This window comes from Mesoplodon bidens (assembly GCF_964165515.1).
Source record: "Mesoplodon bidens genome assembly, chromosome: 4".
Classification (NCBI taxonomy): Eukaryota; Metazoa; Chordata; class Mammalia; order Artiodactyla; family Ziphiidae; genus Mesoplodon; species Mesoplodon bidens.
The window spans coordinates 107,552,857-107,569,984 of record NC_138160.1 but is presented as its reverse complement, the minus strand read 5'-3'; the positions used below and the strand labels follow the sequence as shown (position 1 = coordinate 107,569,984).

Below are 17,128 nucleotides of genomic sequence, written 5' to 3'. Positions count from 1 at the left end.
TAAAATTTCACCCTTCCCAGGGCTCAGGGTAACTGCCCCAGCCCTACCCTTTAAGACCACTCTTGGGCTTTCTTCCCTCAACACCCACTCTGGGTGTCCTCCTGCCCCCAAACCTCGACTATTACACCTCCAACCCACTCCACCTACCAATACCCCAAACATACACAGTATGTCTTCTTTTTCTTCATTGTCGTCTTTTATTTTTCATCTGATTCCTTCCATTTGTCAAAGTTAAATAACTTCCATCACAGGCATAAATTTAACAGTCACAAAACCTAGATGTACATAAATCTTCATTTCCTCAAAACTGACTTAGCTCACAAGCCCCCATTTCCACAGATGGAAGAATACCTAACTTTGCCAATTTAAGGAAAACTCAGATATTTCTGGTTCTTCTCACTTTCTTTGGATAAATACAAAGTCAATAAGAAATTCACACTATTATTTCCTTCTGTTCCTTCCATTGATCCTCTAAATGTGGGGGTAGGAACCCATAATTGTAAGGGTAGAGCAGCACATACTACATAGAAGAGGGAGTTCAGTCTAAAAGAGAAGACAGTGAAATAGTCCAGTAAGTGCCCAATCACAAGACCAATGAGAGTGTCAGGGGGGCAGGGTGAATATAAAAAAGAACAGAGGGAGAAGACGGAACAAAAGCTCAGCCACAAGGGGCCAGAGACAGCTTCAGAGAGGAAGTGATTTTTAAGTCAAGGGTGAGTAGGAGTTAGTCAGTTTAAGAAGATGGGTAAGGAAGTCACAGGGACCATTTGCTAAGGCATGGAATCAGGGAAACTGTGACATGCCTGGGAAATGCAAGCAGCTCCCTGTGGCTGGAGCACAGGGAAGGTTGGAGGAGCGGGTAGAAGATGAGTTTAGAGAGGTGAACAGAGGTGTACATCAAGCCAAGGAACTGGGTGGGATCGTATTCTCTAAGCCAGGACTCGGCAAACTGTACGTGAAGTCCAGATCGGCCTGCTGCCTGGTTTTGTACACAAAGTTTTACTGGATTCAGCCATGCTCATTTGTTTGCATAATATTCATGATGCTTTCACGCTATACCATCAGAGACAAGGACTTTTGACAATGTATGGCCATCAAGGCCTAAAATATTTATTCTCCATCCCTTTACATAAAAGTTTCGCTGACCCTTCTGCAACCCACTTGAGAAATATACGCACCCTCTTTTTTTGCACATATTTTTAAATTATTTTATTGAAGTATAGTTGTACAATATTACATAAGTTACAGTTGTACAATACAGTGATTCACAATTTTTAAAGGTTGTACTCCATTTATATTTATTATAAAATATTGTTATATTCCCATATTGTACAATATATCCTTGTAGCTTGTACCTCTTACTCCCTTACACCTTTATTGCCCCTCCCCCCACCCCTCTCCCCATTGGTAACCACTAGTTTGTTCTCTCTGTGAGTCTGCTTCTTTTTTGTTATATTCACTAGTATGTTGTATTTTTTTAATTCCATATATAAGTGGTATCATGCAGTATTTGTCCTTCTCTGACTGACTTATTTCACTTAGCATAATGCCCTCCAAGGCCATCTATGTTGATGCAAATGGCAAAGTTTCATTCTTTTTTATGGCTGAGTAGTATTCCATTGTATATAGCTATACCACATCTTTATCCATTCATCTGTTGATGGACACTTAGGTTGCTTCCACATCTTGGCAATTGTAAATAATGCTGCTATGAACATTGGGGTGCATGTAGCTTTTTGAATTAGTGCTTTTGCTTTTTTTTTGGATATATACCCAGGAGTGGAATTGCCAGGTCATGTGTTAGTTCTATTTTTAGTTTTTTGAGAAACCTCCATACTGTTTTCCACAGTGGCTGCACAAATTTACTTTCCCACCAACAGTGCATGAGGGTTCCCTTTTCTCCACATCCTCACCAACATATGTTATCTGTATTCTTTGATGATAGCCATTCTGACAGGTGTGAGGTGATATCTCATTGGTTTTGATTTGCACTTTCCTGATGATTAGCAATGTTGAGCATCTTTTCATGTGCCTGTTAGCCATCTGCATTTCCTCTTTGGAAAAATGTCTATTCAGTTCTTCTGCCATTTTTTAATCAGGTTGTTTGTTTTTTGATATTGAGTTGTACGAGCTGCTTGTATGTGTTAGATATTAATCCCTTTTCTGTCATATCATATGCAAATATTTTCTCCCATTCAGTACATTGTCTTTTAATTTTGTTGATGGTTTCCTTTCCTATATGCACCCTCTTGAAAAGAAAAAGTTCTCAAAGACCTGAAGTGCCACTTAGATATCTTTAGTGTATTGATATTTATATTTGTGCAAGCCTAAAACCAGCTATAAGCATTTTATGCTTATTCCTCTTACATAATTATACAAATTTGCATATTAAATTTAAACAAAAATGACATTCAAATGAATGGTATTAATTCAATGTGACAGGTGACATCATTTGCATGGAAACAAATTGCCACTCTTAACATGGGACTGGCTACTGAATACAGGTTCTTTTGAATTTAGCAACTTAAACCACTTGGGCCACATGATGGTTTTCCTTACCTGAACTAGGGTAAAACCTAGGTTAATATAACAAAAGATAGTGACTTCATTGAACTTCATGTGTCCTGATTGCCTCATTTTGGGCTACAAAGTCTCTCTGCCTTCTTTTCTGTGTCAGCTCTTGATAATTATAGTAATGCCCATTTGTACAATAAAAACACAACACACATGCAGGCACTGAAATCAATTGTCAGTTCTCAGTTTTAAGGCAGCCATTCAGGTGATCCACAATTGCTTGTATTTTTTCAATGTCATCTAGATAAAATAAAGAAATTTGGAAAATAACACAGAGAGCTACAGATTCTGGATACATGCAAAGCTGATGAAGAAATCTAACAGATATTTATTATGGCAAAAATATAGCTAAAAGGAGCTAGTCCAAGCTAGGTGAACTCAAGAGGTGGCAATGGGTTAGAGAGAAGAGGGCAAATATGAGAATTTTCGGTACACTATCTGGACAAGACTCTAACATCAAATGGTTGTGAGGAGGAAGAAATGCAAGGGAGAATTCTGAAATGACTCCCAGGTTCCTGGCCTGGGCATGGACATTCATCAAGGTGAGAAAACACAGAAGAGGTGGAAGTTTGTGAAGGAAAGACAATAAGTTCACTTGGGGGTGTTGAAATTAAGGCAACTGGGAGACTAAGTCTTTATCCTGAATGGAGTTAGGTATATTGGACTGCACAGTCATGAGCAAGGACTGGCTCAGACAAAAAGATTTGGGAGCTAGAAATAAGTGGTTGTTGAAGTATTTATACAGTTGAGCGGGTCCACATATAGAAAAGTAAAAAGTGAGAGCACAGAAAAGCACTAAAAATGCTCAATAAAGAACTAGCCATTAGAGACAGTTGTATAAATAACCACATGTATTCATCCACAAATATTATCAAGGCAGGATGATCTGTGCTGATGGAGGGAAACTGTAATATGCATAATATGAAATACCAATACGAAAATCACTCTGCCTTTCGGTGGGTACACAGAAGACAGAGGTGTTTGCAGAAGATTTACTTTTGTTTGCTAAAACTTGCTTTGCTCTTCCAGAAGGCACATTAACTTGAATAAGAAGGCAAAATGGTATGGAATGTGGCCTTCACTGCTGGTTACCCACACAGTATCCATTTCCCCTTCTTTCCTAGCAGATCCTTAATTTTTCTCAGGCTGTCAGTGTGCCTGCTGAGAACTGCATTTCCCAGCCTCCTTTCACCTATGAATGGCCATGTGACACAGTTCAGGTGGGTGAAATATAAGTAAAAGTCACCAGCTGGAACTTCTGGGAAGGCTTTTAAAAGGCAAATAGACTCGGCTGCCTGGATGCTTCGTCCTTACCCTTCATCCTGCAGGGAAACATCATTTGAGGCGGAACAACCGTGTTGTGACCTTGAGGCCCCAAGAACATGGTAAGGATTACTGGATGGAAATATAGGATGGTCCTGTGGACTTCATGGAGCCCCAGTATCTGCTCTAGACTTCCTACTTCCAAATGTAAGCAAGAATAATAAAACCTCTCATTTTTTGTCACTGTTTTCTGTTTCCTGAGGTATAGTACAATTTCTACCCACCCAGAAGCCCTGTTTGAAAATGGTCTTAGGTAAAAATCTCTCCTTAAATAGCCTGTAAAGTTAATGTAATGTCCAGGAAAAAATGAAGAGTTGATTCTCACCTAGATATAACAGGAAGCCTGTCAACCCTATCACTTGATTAGACAAAGTAAGGGGAAAAATGGGGGTGGGCAGCCAGGAGATGAGCTGGCCGTGTTAAACAGATTCCTTCTAAGGCCGTGTCTACCAAATCTCCAAATTCTAACATCCTCCACCATGTTTTTATTTTTGGTTTGCATTTCCCCCCCATCTTTAGCATAGTGGAAGAAAAAAATGAACATAAATAGGAATACTCTTACGTACTAACATTCAGTGGCTTCTCATTGTCCACTCAATTAAGAATACGTAGGGTACTTTATTGAACTATTAATCTGTGATTTGTATGACCAGTGTTTTCCTCCCCTATTCTAAGCAAGTAGAAAGGTTAACTGCCACCTTACTTTGGGGGAGCTTTGTGGTAGAAGCTTGAAGGCAAACTCCCTAATACTCCTGCTGGCTGATTGATCTTGAGGAGCTTGAGTTCCACAGGAGACAGAGGCAAAAGCAGGTGCAGCGAAGGAGAGAACAGAGATAGCCCTATACCAGAAAGGCACGGTGGTGTCTGCAAACAGCAGGGACCCCCGTCGTACTCCCGGCAATACCTGGAGGAGAGGAGAGAGCCTCTGAGGGGCTTGACTGTGTGGTGGAATGAAGGAGGCTGTACCCTGGACAATGGGGTTCCCATGTAAAGAAAGATTCCTGCAGCCCCAAAAGAGCACAGAAAGAGAACAACTGCCATTTAAGATTCTTTGACAGCTTTGACAAGGGGACTACCATGATCAGCCAAAAGTTAGGGGCAGTTCCTCTTTGTTTCAAGGAACCACAAAAGTTTCTGAGATACTGAGGGAGGGAAAGAGAATCCCCAGTAGACAGACTGAATTTACTTCAGCGAGGTGGGATAAAGCCTCAGAGGAGTATCTTGCACACTCCATTTGTGATTCAGGAGTTATCCCCACTGCCAGTACCAATTCCTTCTACTGGAGGCTCAGCCTCAGCAGCACAGTCTCCTCGGCCTGGTGCCCCAGACACCGGCTTTTCTTCTCCTGCGTGAATCCTATGCTCACGAGGCTTTTCTGCCTCAGCTTTGCTCAGCATTTCTGCAAAATGCATTCACTCACAGTAAATGAGTGTCCATTTTTTCAACCCTCAAACACTTTCCTTTCACAAAACTCTCCTTGATCCTGAAATTGTAAGTCATAATTTCCTCCTTTTCATCTCCAAATTACTGATTACTTCTCTCCTTGGGGTATTTACCCACACTACCTCGTGCTACGCTCTCCTATCTGCTCCCTCACTACACACACCTTTTTAAAAATGTATTGAACATCTACTGTGCACACTGAGGACAGTTGACTGTTTCCCAGGTACCCAGCATAGGACCATATATGTATTCACTTACCAGCAAATACTTTGCGAGGGCCTGCTATGTCCCGGCCCTGAAACACTACAAAAAATAGAACATGGAGTCTGTCCCTGAGATTCTCCGTCTGAGTATCATGCATGGTCAAGGCTCACAGGAGTGAGCATAATAAATTCCCAATGAGTAACTGTTGATATTAATTCTTAGGATTTTAAAGCTGTATTCAGCTACTTAGAGGAAATTTTAGCAAAATGGGTAAGATAATTCCTGATACTTCAGAATATGCCTCCAATACGTGGGCAGTGGGGGGGGGATGTGGAGTAACCACTGCACTTATTAGAAATATAAAACAGCAAGAAAAACTTAAAAGTGTGCCTTAATCATTTCCATTTTGAAACTAGATAATTTTTATTTTCAAGATGACTGTGCAAATAAAAATAGTACTCCTTATTTGAAATCCATGAAAAACGCTAAGATGAAGGAAGTCTTGTCCAAAAGCTACTTTCTCTTCTCAGGACTTGTTTCCATAGCCTTTCATTCTTTTCTGCTGTCACTGCTGCTTTGGAATTTGCTATTATGTGTAATAAGACTCCATCACAAATGTTTGTGGGTAGGTCAAGAAATGTTCCCTGGGGATCCTGGCACAGTGCATTGAAGACTCAATCCCTGATCTCCCTTCCCACGCTCTTCATCCTGTGCTCAAGCTCTCTGTCTCCTTCCCAGTTCTCCATTCTCCTGACTCTACTAGCTGTTGGGGGCAAACTTGCTGTTTTCAATCTCTCAAGTATGTCACAAATCTTCTATCTTCATCAGCTAGTGAAGGAAAGAACACTGGCCTGGAATCAAGAAGCCCAAGCTGATTTGGTCATTTTTTTTCAATCAATAAATATTTTTACATTTTCTATAAGTCAGGTATTGGACTAAGCCTTAGCAAACAGTGATGAACAAGACAGTAAAGTCCCTGCCTTCAAGAAGCTGATATTCCAACAGAGAAAAACAGTAAACAAGAAGATTATAGATAATGATAAATGCCAAAAAAGAAAGAAATGGAGTAATGTGACAGATAGTACCTGTAGGGGGTAATAGGAATATGGCTGTCAGAGAAGGCTTTTCTAATATTTAAGCAGAGAATTGATGTATGAGAAGATACTACAGATTCTAAGGAAGAGCGTTTCAGGCATCTCATCTTAAGATGAGAAAGAGTTCAATATGTCTAAGGCACAGAAGACCAATGTGACAAGAGATAGCCAGCAGGATGGAGAGGGACCCTATGTGAGTTCAGTAGAAAAGGATTAGCTCATGGAGGGCCTAGTAGCCACATGAGGAGTTTAGATTTTAATCTAAGAGTATAGGAAGTATTCAATGTGCTTTCAGCAGAGGAGTGACAGATACCATGTTTTAAAGATCATTATGTCTAATGGGTGGAGGGTGGAGTTAAGAATACCAATTAGGAGACTGCTGCCTAAATTCAGGAAAGAGAAGGGGAAGGATTCAATGCTTTTGAGTTGGAACTTGCAGGACTTAAAGATGGATCCCATGTGTAAGGCGAGTGAGAGTCACTAAGATGGAGTCTGGATTTCTGGCTTGAAGACTTTAGTAGATGATGATGTCATTTACTGAGATGGGAAAACACTCCAAGCCTATCTTGCCTGACCTTGGGCAATTTGGTCTCTTCAACTATGATATGAATATATTGAAAGAGGTAGAGTAGATGGCCTCAGACACTTCTTCAGCACTAAAATGGCACAGCACTATTGGATAATGAGGACATGATACGTTTTTCTTGCTTTCCATTAAGAGAATAACACAAGTTTTGGAACAAGAGAGCCTGGGAGCTCCATAAATCTCCCACAAAGCTCCATAAAGTCATGTGACGTTGGCAAAGAGACACTCTGTGCCTCTTCTCCTCAGCTGCAAAATGGCATCATAAAACTGCCTTGCTCACTGGACTGCTAGGGGGGATAACTAATTCAATTACATAAGACCCCTAGAATATAATAGTGCTCAGTTAATTATACATTCTCCTTTCCTGACAGACTCAACACTTGCTCCTTCTCTCCTGTCATCCACTTCACTTTGTAAATGTCTTGACTCACTGATTTCTGTTTTTTCTGATTATAAACTAATTCCAAGATTGGGGAAGCCCAGAACAGAACTTCACCTGTGTCTCTCTCTGTGACAGTCACTCAGCCTTGACGTCTCTGCCTTCTCACCTGGAAGCTGAGCATTGAAGAGGGAGGGCATTGCAGCCAGCTCCAAGCCTGTGGACTCCAAGTTATCAACACTAGGATTTCAACTTTCCAGCTTAACTTTGGCTTATTCATCTCTCCCTGCCTTCTAGCTCCAACCTGCTCCTGAGGAACAGGACTCCAAAGACTGGGTGGGTCTGAGAAGAAAATGTGATGGAAGGCTTCAGGCTGCTTCCATACCCTGAAACCCCAGCAATATGTCTTTGTGCTGCTGCCGACCATATTACTTAACCCTTGGGGAATGAGATGGGCACGCTGCAAGAAGGTATATGATGGTCTTATCTGCTGCCCACACCGTGTTTTTAGTTACCAAAAACTAAACTTTAACCACCATAAAAATTCACTGATAAATGATCACCTTCATTTTTAAATTTATGCCTCTATTTTTCATTATCGCATTCACCCACTTTTCCTTTCGGGAAGAAATCTATAAAATCGAATTCCCCAAGTGTCAGGCAAAAAGACGTTTTTCAAAGGTTTCTTACCGACCAGACAGTAACCCAAGTTATGTCTGTAGTTTCTGCTATGGCAGCTAGAGGGCAGTGCAACTCTCTCTCTCCCCTCCCGCAGCCTAGCACATATTCTCCATCCCCCTTCCAGCTAAGGGCAGGGGGAAGAGACACAATGGGGGGAAACATGCTCACATACAGCAGGAACAGAGGGGGAAGTGACTTGAAAAGAAGCAAGCAACACGAAGTTCACAGGTCGCGTATCTTGGTCTTGCTTCCTCCTCGCTCACACAGCATTAGCTGCTTTCAAACGCATCTAACACACCCTTCACCTTTCCTCAGCCTCTTTCTACATCCTCTCCTACACCCAATTCTTCAGATTCTTCAAATGTGAGCTCATCTCGGCCCTCACCCTTGTACGCTCTCACGCAGACTCACTAAGCACTTCCCTGAATATGCTGAGAGGGCTGCAACTCTTTCTTCCTTTCCAGCTCAGTGCTGGCCCCGAGGGCCTGGGACCCTGACTGGGAGAGGTGACTACTCTTATGAGGTCTTGGTGTGTGACAGTGGGCAGACCATGTGGCAGAGCCTAATTCCAGAGAGACTGGCTGCTGCAGCACCACCCAGCCCCACAGGCAGGGAGGGCGTAACAGGTGAGTAACCAAGTGACTGCTGGCAGACAGTGAGGCAGCTGAATGCATGAACGCATGAGTGCCCTAGGTGCCACCACAAGTCACAGAAGAAACAGGAGCAGCTGGGTTTTGTGGGCAAGGCCAGGCACAGAACTAGAGCAAGGGTAAGGGAAGCCACAACAGCATCATCTTACATTCACAGAGAGCTTCCTGCTTTCCAAAACTCAGGCACAAAGACCCTGGTGTATCTGTTACTTCATGTAAGCAAGGCATGTATTACAATCCCCTCTTTATAGGCGAGGAAACACCTCATATGAAGGTTAAGCTGCTTGTTCCAGACAGACATTCATAACAGAGCTCAGCTAGAATCCACTACTAGGGTGAGCACTTTACCCAAAACATCATTGACCTGCATAAAATCACATATCAGAAGCAAACTTATAATGTGGGAGAGAATCCCTGACAGGGGTTAGGAAGGTGAAGGTCAGGCTTCTCACCATTTCAAATACATTAGACCCCTACACCTAGGTCATTCAGCATGCCCAAGTACTCCACAGGAGGAGCAAGAGAAGTGATCACAGCCAAGGCCCAGAAGAAAGAAAATGTGATTAAATGAGATGGCTTCCCCACACAGGACCTACTGGGCACCAACCTCTCAGGAGACATCTGAAAGCTTGGGACGGCCTCATTCCCTTCCCCTCCCTCCTCCTAGAAGAGAGAGTTCTTATTGCCAGAATAGTCTAACTACAAGAGCTCATAGTGAGGATACTGCAGCCCATCCACTAGAGATTTTTGCCTGCAGGAAGCTTTTTTATTGGCAACTCAAAGACAGAATATTTTAATAGGGCTTCCCCACCTCCCCTGCCCTATAATTTTAAGGAAGAGAACAAAAAGATCAAAAATAAAAGCTATCTTAGTGGTAATCTGTAGGTTGGAATGAGACATCGGTGTTTTACTTTTAAATTGATTCTCCTTTCTTAAAGCATTTTTTTCAAAAAATTAGTGGTAGGGAAGGTGAGGCACTGAATATTCTGTATTTTTATATCCACTCTAGTAGATTTTGATACAGTGTTTTGACTCCTGTTTGAATTTCTCTGTGACCTAGATCAAGAGACCTTGTTTCACGTTCCACATTAGTAAAAATTAAATTGTAGCTTCCATCTACATCCCACGCGTTATTTGGTTGATGAAGTAACTACAGTAAGACCATATTTACAAAATGGCTAAAACTAAATTATGGTTGTGTAAGATGTCAATACTTAGGTATCTTTGGGACACTTCCTGAAGCTACCTGTGAGAGTTTGTTCATTTTTCTTTTAATTAGGGATTTATTGTATTTTATTTTAAAATAAATAAATAAATAACCTGAATGCAGAGAGCCAAAGTATATGCTAAAGATGATGGGTGTCACAAAGCTTGTTCCCAGGTAGAAATCACATTTCTTCTTTTCCCTGAAGAAATGTTTCATCTGAGAATACATTCAAGTAATTGACTACTTGCTGACCTCTTGGATATACCACATTCTTGTGAATGTCCCTTGAAGACTTATGCTTCAAGATGGCACACCCAGCACATATACTTACTTCTACTCCTTCACAAAAATCACAGGACATTTATGGTAAAGAAATACAGCAGGAATAGTCATGATACGATCACGACCAGGAGGAAGAATATCAGTGAGAAATTTATTTTGATAAATTTCTTGGTAATAAGAAAGAGGATGGGATCATATTACTGGATAAACCAGAGTGAAGGAAGTTAAAACACAGAACACATTTGGAAGAAGACTGCAGCAGAGGTAAAAGCCATTCTTTATGGCAGAGTCCTAGGAGAACATAAATATACAGATGACGAGAAACAAGAGTAGAAATAGCATGCAAAGCAGTCATCAGTGTAATTAATTAAAGTACTCTTATGAAATATCTGGTCCAGGTAGCCTCTCCCACCTCATTCCCATCCCCTTGCACCAAAGCAATTAGAGACTGTGGATTCTGAGCAGCAGAACTGCTGCCTTCGCACACCACACCCACATACCCTAAAGGAAAATCATCCTGTCAGCATGTCCCACCCACAGAGTTCATAGATAGGCCCTGATGGGCAGTGGAGATCCTTTTATGAGAATAAGACCCATGCTGCAGCAGAGAAACTTGTAACAGTAATCTGTAGGACTGACCACTAATACTCAAAGAAATCCACAGCCAAGATGAAAGATTTGAGAAGGGCCCCAAGGGAGCTTTTTGCTTTGATTAAACTATTCTCTATCCTGATTATGGTGGTAGTAACACAAGTGTATGCACTTATCAAAACTCAACAAACTGAACATCTCTAAAGGGTGAATTTTACTGTATATAAATTATGCCCCAATAAATCTGAACTTAACAAAGAAGCACAAACCACAAAAGGAAAGAAGCCTAAAGTTGTTGACATCTGACCTGGTCTGTAGCGATCCTGGAGAGTTTGTCCCCTTATGTGACAGCACAGAGGAATGGCAATGGAAAAGCTGGCTCCATCTTAGAAAAGGCAGGAAGAGGGCCTGACTGACGTAGAAGCAAAAGAGAGAGAAAGTCCTACGTACACTGAATACACACTGAGCACCAGACATACTGAGATCCCTTATTTTATTCAATTCACAACACAGTGGATACAACTACCTAGGGAAATGTCCCTTATCCCCCTGGATAGGACTGTTTGGGGGTGTCTTTCATCAGCTGGGGACACCTAGATAGGTGCTCAATAAATGTGAACTAAAGGTCATGGAAACAAAAATAAAAGAGGCTTCTTATAAAAAAGGAACCACCAGAAAACAAGAGTTACTGGAAATTTAAAATATGGTTGCTAAAACTTTTTACATGTAATAGAAGGGCTGAAAAATAAAACCAAGGAAGTCTACTAAAATGTTGATCAAAAAAGAAAGAGATCAAAGATATGAAAATTTGAAATCATAGGGGATTGATATAAGAACTACACCCTGCTAACCAAACTGCCAGAAAGAGAGAACTGAAAAAATGCACAGGAGAAAATAATTTAAAAAACAGTGGTTGATGAATAAACAAAATGTGATTTATACATACAATGAAATATTATCCAGCCATAAAAAGGACTGAAGTATTGATATATGCTAATATATGAATAAATCTTAAAAGCATTATGCTAAGTGAAAGAAACAAGGCACAAAAAGCCATGTGATTCCTTTTATATGAAATGCCCAGAATAGATGAAACCATAGAGACAGAAAGTAGATTAGTGGTTGCTAGGGGCTAGGGGAAGAGGGGAATGGGGAGTGACTGATAATGATTATGGGGTTTCTTTTGGGGATGATGTAAATGTTCTGAAACTAGACAGTGGTTATGGTTGCACAACTTTGTGAATATACAAAAAAACATTTAATGGTATGCTTCAAAAGGGTGAATTTTATAGCATGTAAATTATATGTTAATTCTCAAAAAAGAAATAGTAGAAAAAAATTCTCAGAACTAAAAAAAAAAAAAAAAAAAACCAACAAAAAACATAAGACAAGATTGAGTATTAAGCAGAGTAAATATGTAGATGCTTATTTCCAAATCCATCCCTATGGAATTGAACACCAAAGAAAAAGAAAAAAGGAGCTAAACAAAAATCAAGAAAAAGTTATTTACAGGAAAATTGAAATAAAATTGCATCAAACTTCTCATCTGCAACACCTCTAGAAGACAATTAAACCATGCCTTTTGGGCTTCCTTGGTGGCACAGTGGTTGAGAGTCTGCCTGTCAATGCAGGGGATGCGGGTTTGTGCCCCGGTCTGGGAGGATCCCACATGCCATGGAGCGGCTGGGCCCATGAGCCATGGCCGCTGAGCCTGTGCGTCCAGAGCCTGTGCTCCGCAACGGGAGATGCCACAACAGTGAGAGGACTGCGTGCCGCAAAAAAAAAAAAAAAAAAAAAAAAAAAAAAAAAAAAACCATGCCTTTTCATAGTTCTGCAGGAGTATATTATTGACCAAATGAGAATAGGAAGTCAGACATTGATGAGACTAATATCTGCTAAGAAAGTACTTTCTATTTAACAAATAGTATGATGAAGTTGATATCTTAGTAATATAATGAAAACATTTGTGTTTTCACTCTCCACAAAAAAAGTAAGGCAATTAGCAACTTAGGATAAAAAAAATAGTTGTTCAAAAAAAACAGTATTTGAATATGAACAACAAAAGTGTAGCATGATTTTGAAGAATCTGAGTGTGAAGAAAGAGAACCAATGTCTAGAACATACTCCATTGAATAGTTTAGTGACATAGGATTGCATTCCTTTTTCTAGGTGTTAAACCACTTCACTTGATGCTGCACTTAATATTTATATAGTAAAAATATGAAAAGTGATGTTTATTGATATATTATAAATGTAACTGATAAAGGGAATGTAATAAATATGGGGAGGGAGTAAAAGTTGATGATAAATTCCTCATCTTTCAGAGTGGGGAGGCAATAGATACTATTTAAATAATATGTTTGGAATAGAAGAATAGGCAAATTAAATTATAGTTATAACCATCAAGGACAAAAACAGAAGCAATTAAAAGTGATTTCCTCTGTGGAGGATACTGGGAGCTAGGATAATGGACATTGATTTGTTATTTAATGGCTTTACATATTGTTTGACATTTTGTTTTACTACATGCAAGTGTGACTCTTATGAATCAAAAAAAGAGCACAAGAACAATTCCCAGGCCTGCAAACTTAACTGACTATAATTGTATGGAATACTTTCAGCAGCAGTATACAGAAAACTTGACTAACAGTGGCTTAAATCATGCCATTTATTTGTATTAAAAGAGATTCAGGACTTCCCTGGTGGCGCAGTGGTTAAGAATCCGCCTGCCAATGCAGGGGACATGGGTTCAAGCCCTGGTCTGAGAAGATCCCACATGCCACGGAGCAACTAAGCCCGTGCGCCACAGCTACTAAGGCTGCACTCTAGAGCCCACGCACCACAACTACTGAGCCCAAGCATCACAACTACTGAAGACTGCGCACCTAGAGCCCGTGCTCTGCCACCACTCGCTGCAACTAGAGAAAGCCCACGTGCAAGCAACAAAGACCCAACACAGCCAATAATAAATAAATAAAACAAATAAATTTATTTAGAGAAAAAAAGAGAGATTCAGGGGTAGGCAGAGTGGTTTGGCCAGGGAAAAACCAGGCTCTTTCCATCTTTTTGTTCAGCCACCCAAAGCACTGGCTGTGGTCTCCCCTCATGATCCCAACATGGCCGCTGAGCTCCGGGCACCAGTTTTCTCACTAACATATCCCAAATCAGGTAGGAAATTAGCAGAGACATAAAGGACTACCTATCACATGCTGATCTCCTTTTATTTCTTTTCCAGAAACCACTGTCCTTTCTCCCTCCAACCCATTCAACCCCTACTTCTCTTACATTTCATTGGCCAGAATTACATCACCTTTTCATCCCTAAACCACTCATAGGCAAAGGTGTAATTCACCATTACTGGCTTAGGCAACTCATATCTTATCATCGGGGGCTGAGCACATTGCTCAAAACCAGTGTTCTTTAACAAGGAAGAAGACACAACTGACTGTTGGATAGGCAATAACAGGGTCAACCAGGCTGACTGACCAACTAACTAACCAGTCACTGTCCCTCATGAGGAGAGGACTGCTGACCTATCTGGCAGAATCACAAAGCATGGATTCTCTGATGACAAAAGTCTGTACGGTCCTGAGTCCTTAATCCTCTGTTGATTTAATGTGTATTAATCTTCTGAGATAAAAACCCATTAGTCATGTGTTGGCATCAGCAAATTAACACTGGCTTCTGGGGAGAAACTCTTGAGAGAAAAAAAAATCACATCACTGCATTTTTCAAAGGTTCAACATCAAAAATTTATCACGTGTAAAAACCCAATCTGTTTGATACTCTTAAAATGATTAACTTTACAAATAGCTACTAGAAACAAGGCACATCTGACAACCTGAAGAATTAGAAGAGGAGGCAAACATTTTCCTTTCCGAATTAAAAAAAATTAGTCCCATCATTTCCAATGTTCCTCCCTTGTAACATTTTAGTGTTTCTCACACATTTCTTAAGTCAAAGACTTTCCAGAGGATTCCATGTATCAGACGGTTATTGGCTTGCTTTTCCGCAGCTCTATCACAGCTGATTTACTAATATATCCTAGAGACTTTCTGTGAAATGTATACAGTAAAAGCCCATAGTGCCTCGTAATTCCCACCTATTTTAAGTTAAAGACTTAATGCGTAGATGGGATCTGACATACGATTGTTGCTCACCAGTGCACTGTCAGAGCAGGTCTGAATAATTAGCACCAGCAGCTCTTCTTTCCAGATATTAATACCTTATATCATAAATGTCAAGAATAGCACAAAGATGCAACCGGAAAGCCTCTGTAGAGGAGGGAGCCCATCAATCATGGAGGTTTCACTCTATTTTCCTTCCATTTTACTATCAGAAAATAAACCCAGCGTGGTGAGATTTAAAGTCTTGACCTCCTCTTATTTATTACTTATCGCTATGCCTTCCCTGAAGCTGTACCCTGGAGGGAGGACTGAGAGAGAGAAGACTGCTCAGCTGGGGAGGGATAATGATGCGTTCGGGGGGCAAGAGGGGATGTTGGAAAAACAAAGCCTCACAGCAGCACTCCAGGTGGTTCTATGCCCTCTATCTGTGTGCTTTGGGGACATGGAGATTGGGTGGTCATAGAATGCAGGACCATGTGAGGGAGGTGTTTCTATCTGGACTATCTCAGTCCCTTCCCTACTCAGTGGAGAAAAGCAAACAATCTCTTTTATGGTTAGAGAATGAATATTGTAATAAATTTTAATGAGCTTGCTGAGGATCCCAAGCCCTAGACAAGCACGCTATTCAAACTAGGCACTCACTCTACAGTTAGCAAGACCACCTCCGACCCACCTCCAATAACAGGTATGACTCTTCCAACTGCAACCATGGGATCTCTAATTTAGAGATGAGGGAGTCCCTCCTTCCAAAAAACTAATTATTCTATCTTTAGAGAACTTTGGCTATATTGAGCTGAGGTCAGTCTCCTTGAAATTCCTGTCAGTTCATCCTACTTCCATCCTCTCGGGTCCCACTGTGCAATTGTATCTCCTTTTTCTTCTGGAAGCCATTTGTGTATTTGAAAAGTGCTATCTCAAAACTCCTGTAAGTCAAGCTGACTGGCCTCAGGCTCTTTAACCATTCCTCCTGTGACAAACTTTCACATTTCAGTGTCTCATCTGAACAAGGCACAGTCTGCCTTTCCCTCTTTGAGTGAGTTCTCCCAAACAATGAGCAAAACACAATAGCAGCAACAACGATAATGAGAATACTTAATATTTCTTTTGCATTAACCACATGCCAGGCACTATAATGCATTTTATATTCATCATTTTATTCCATTCTTACAAAATTACTGTGCAGTAACTGGATTTTTTTCTTATTTTTATTTTATTTTCTTAAATTTTTATTGAAATATAGTTGATTTACAATGTTGTGTTAACTTCAGATACACAGCAAAGTGATTCCGTTATATATATAATATATATATATATATATTTTTTAAGATTCTTTTCCATTCTAGGTTATTATAAGATATTGCATATAGTGCCCTGTGTTTTGCAGTAGTCCTTGTTGTTTATTTTATATATAGTAGTTTGTATAATTTAATCCCAAACTCCTAATTTATTCCTCCCCCCCTTTCCCCTTTGGTAACCATAAGTTTATTTCCTATGTCTGTGAGTCTATTTCTGCTCTGTAAATAAGTTCACTTTTATCATTTTTTTAGATTCCACATGTAAGTGATCTCATATGGTATTTGTCTTTCTCTGTAGTAACTGGTGTTATAAACTCCAATTTGTAGTGAAGAAACTGAAACTCAAAAACCTAAGTCACTTCCCTCAGGCCCACACGGCCTGTGCAGAGCAGAACCAGAGCTCTCAGCCCGTGCCATCTTGTGCTCCAGAGGCAGAATTATCATTCCCTTATTCTAAGCCCCACTTTGATGAATAGGGACAAAGACTGAATTTACTATTTTTGTTGATTCATTGAGATTATTGCCAAATCTGTATCTTTAGTCCCAATCTCTCTCTTGGGCTCTAGATTTTTATCCAACTGCCTACTGGACATCACCACTGGAACAACACCTGATCGCTTCAAACTCAACCTGTCCCAGACTGAACACATGACCTTTTCTCCCCAATATGTTCCTTTCCTGCTGTTCCCCAA

The 17,128-nt window shown here is 40.5% G+C and overlaps 1 long non-coding RNA gene across 1 annotated transcript in view; it reads right to left on the bottom strand.

Moving 5' to 3' along the window:
• Window positions 1-2,446: 2,446 nt before the first annotated feature.
• Window positions 2,447-17,128, bottom strand: part of LOC308616839 — a 136,868-nt gene continuing 122,186 nt past the window's right edge. The window contains exon 3 of the long non-coding RNA XR_014015759.1: window positions 2,447-2,814. This is a non-coding gene — a long non-coding RNA (uncharacterized lncRNA). The remainder of the gene's footprint in view (window positions 2,815-17,128) is intronic.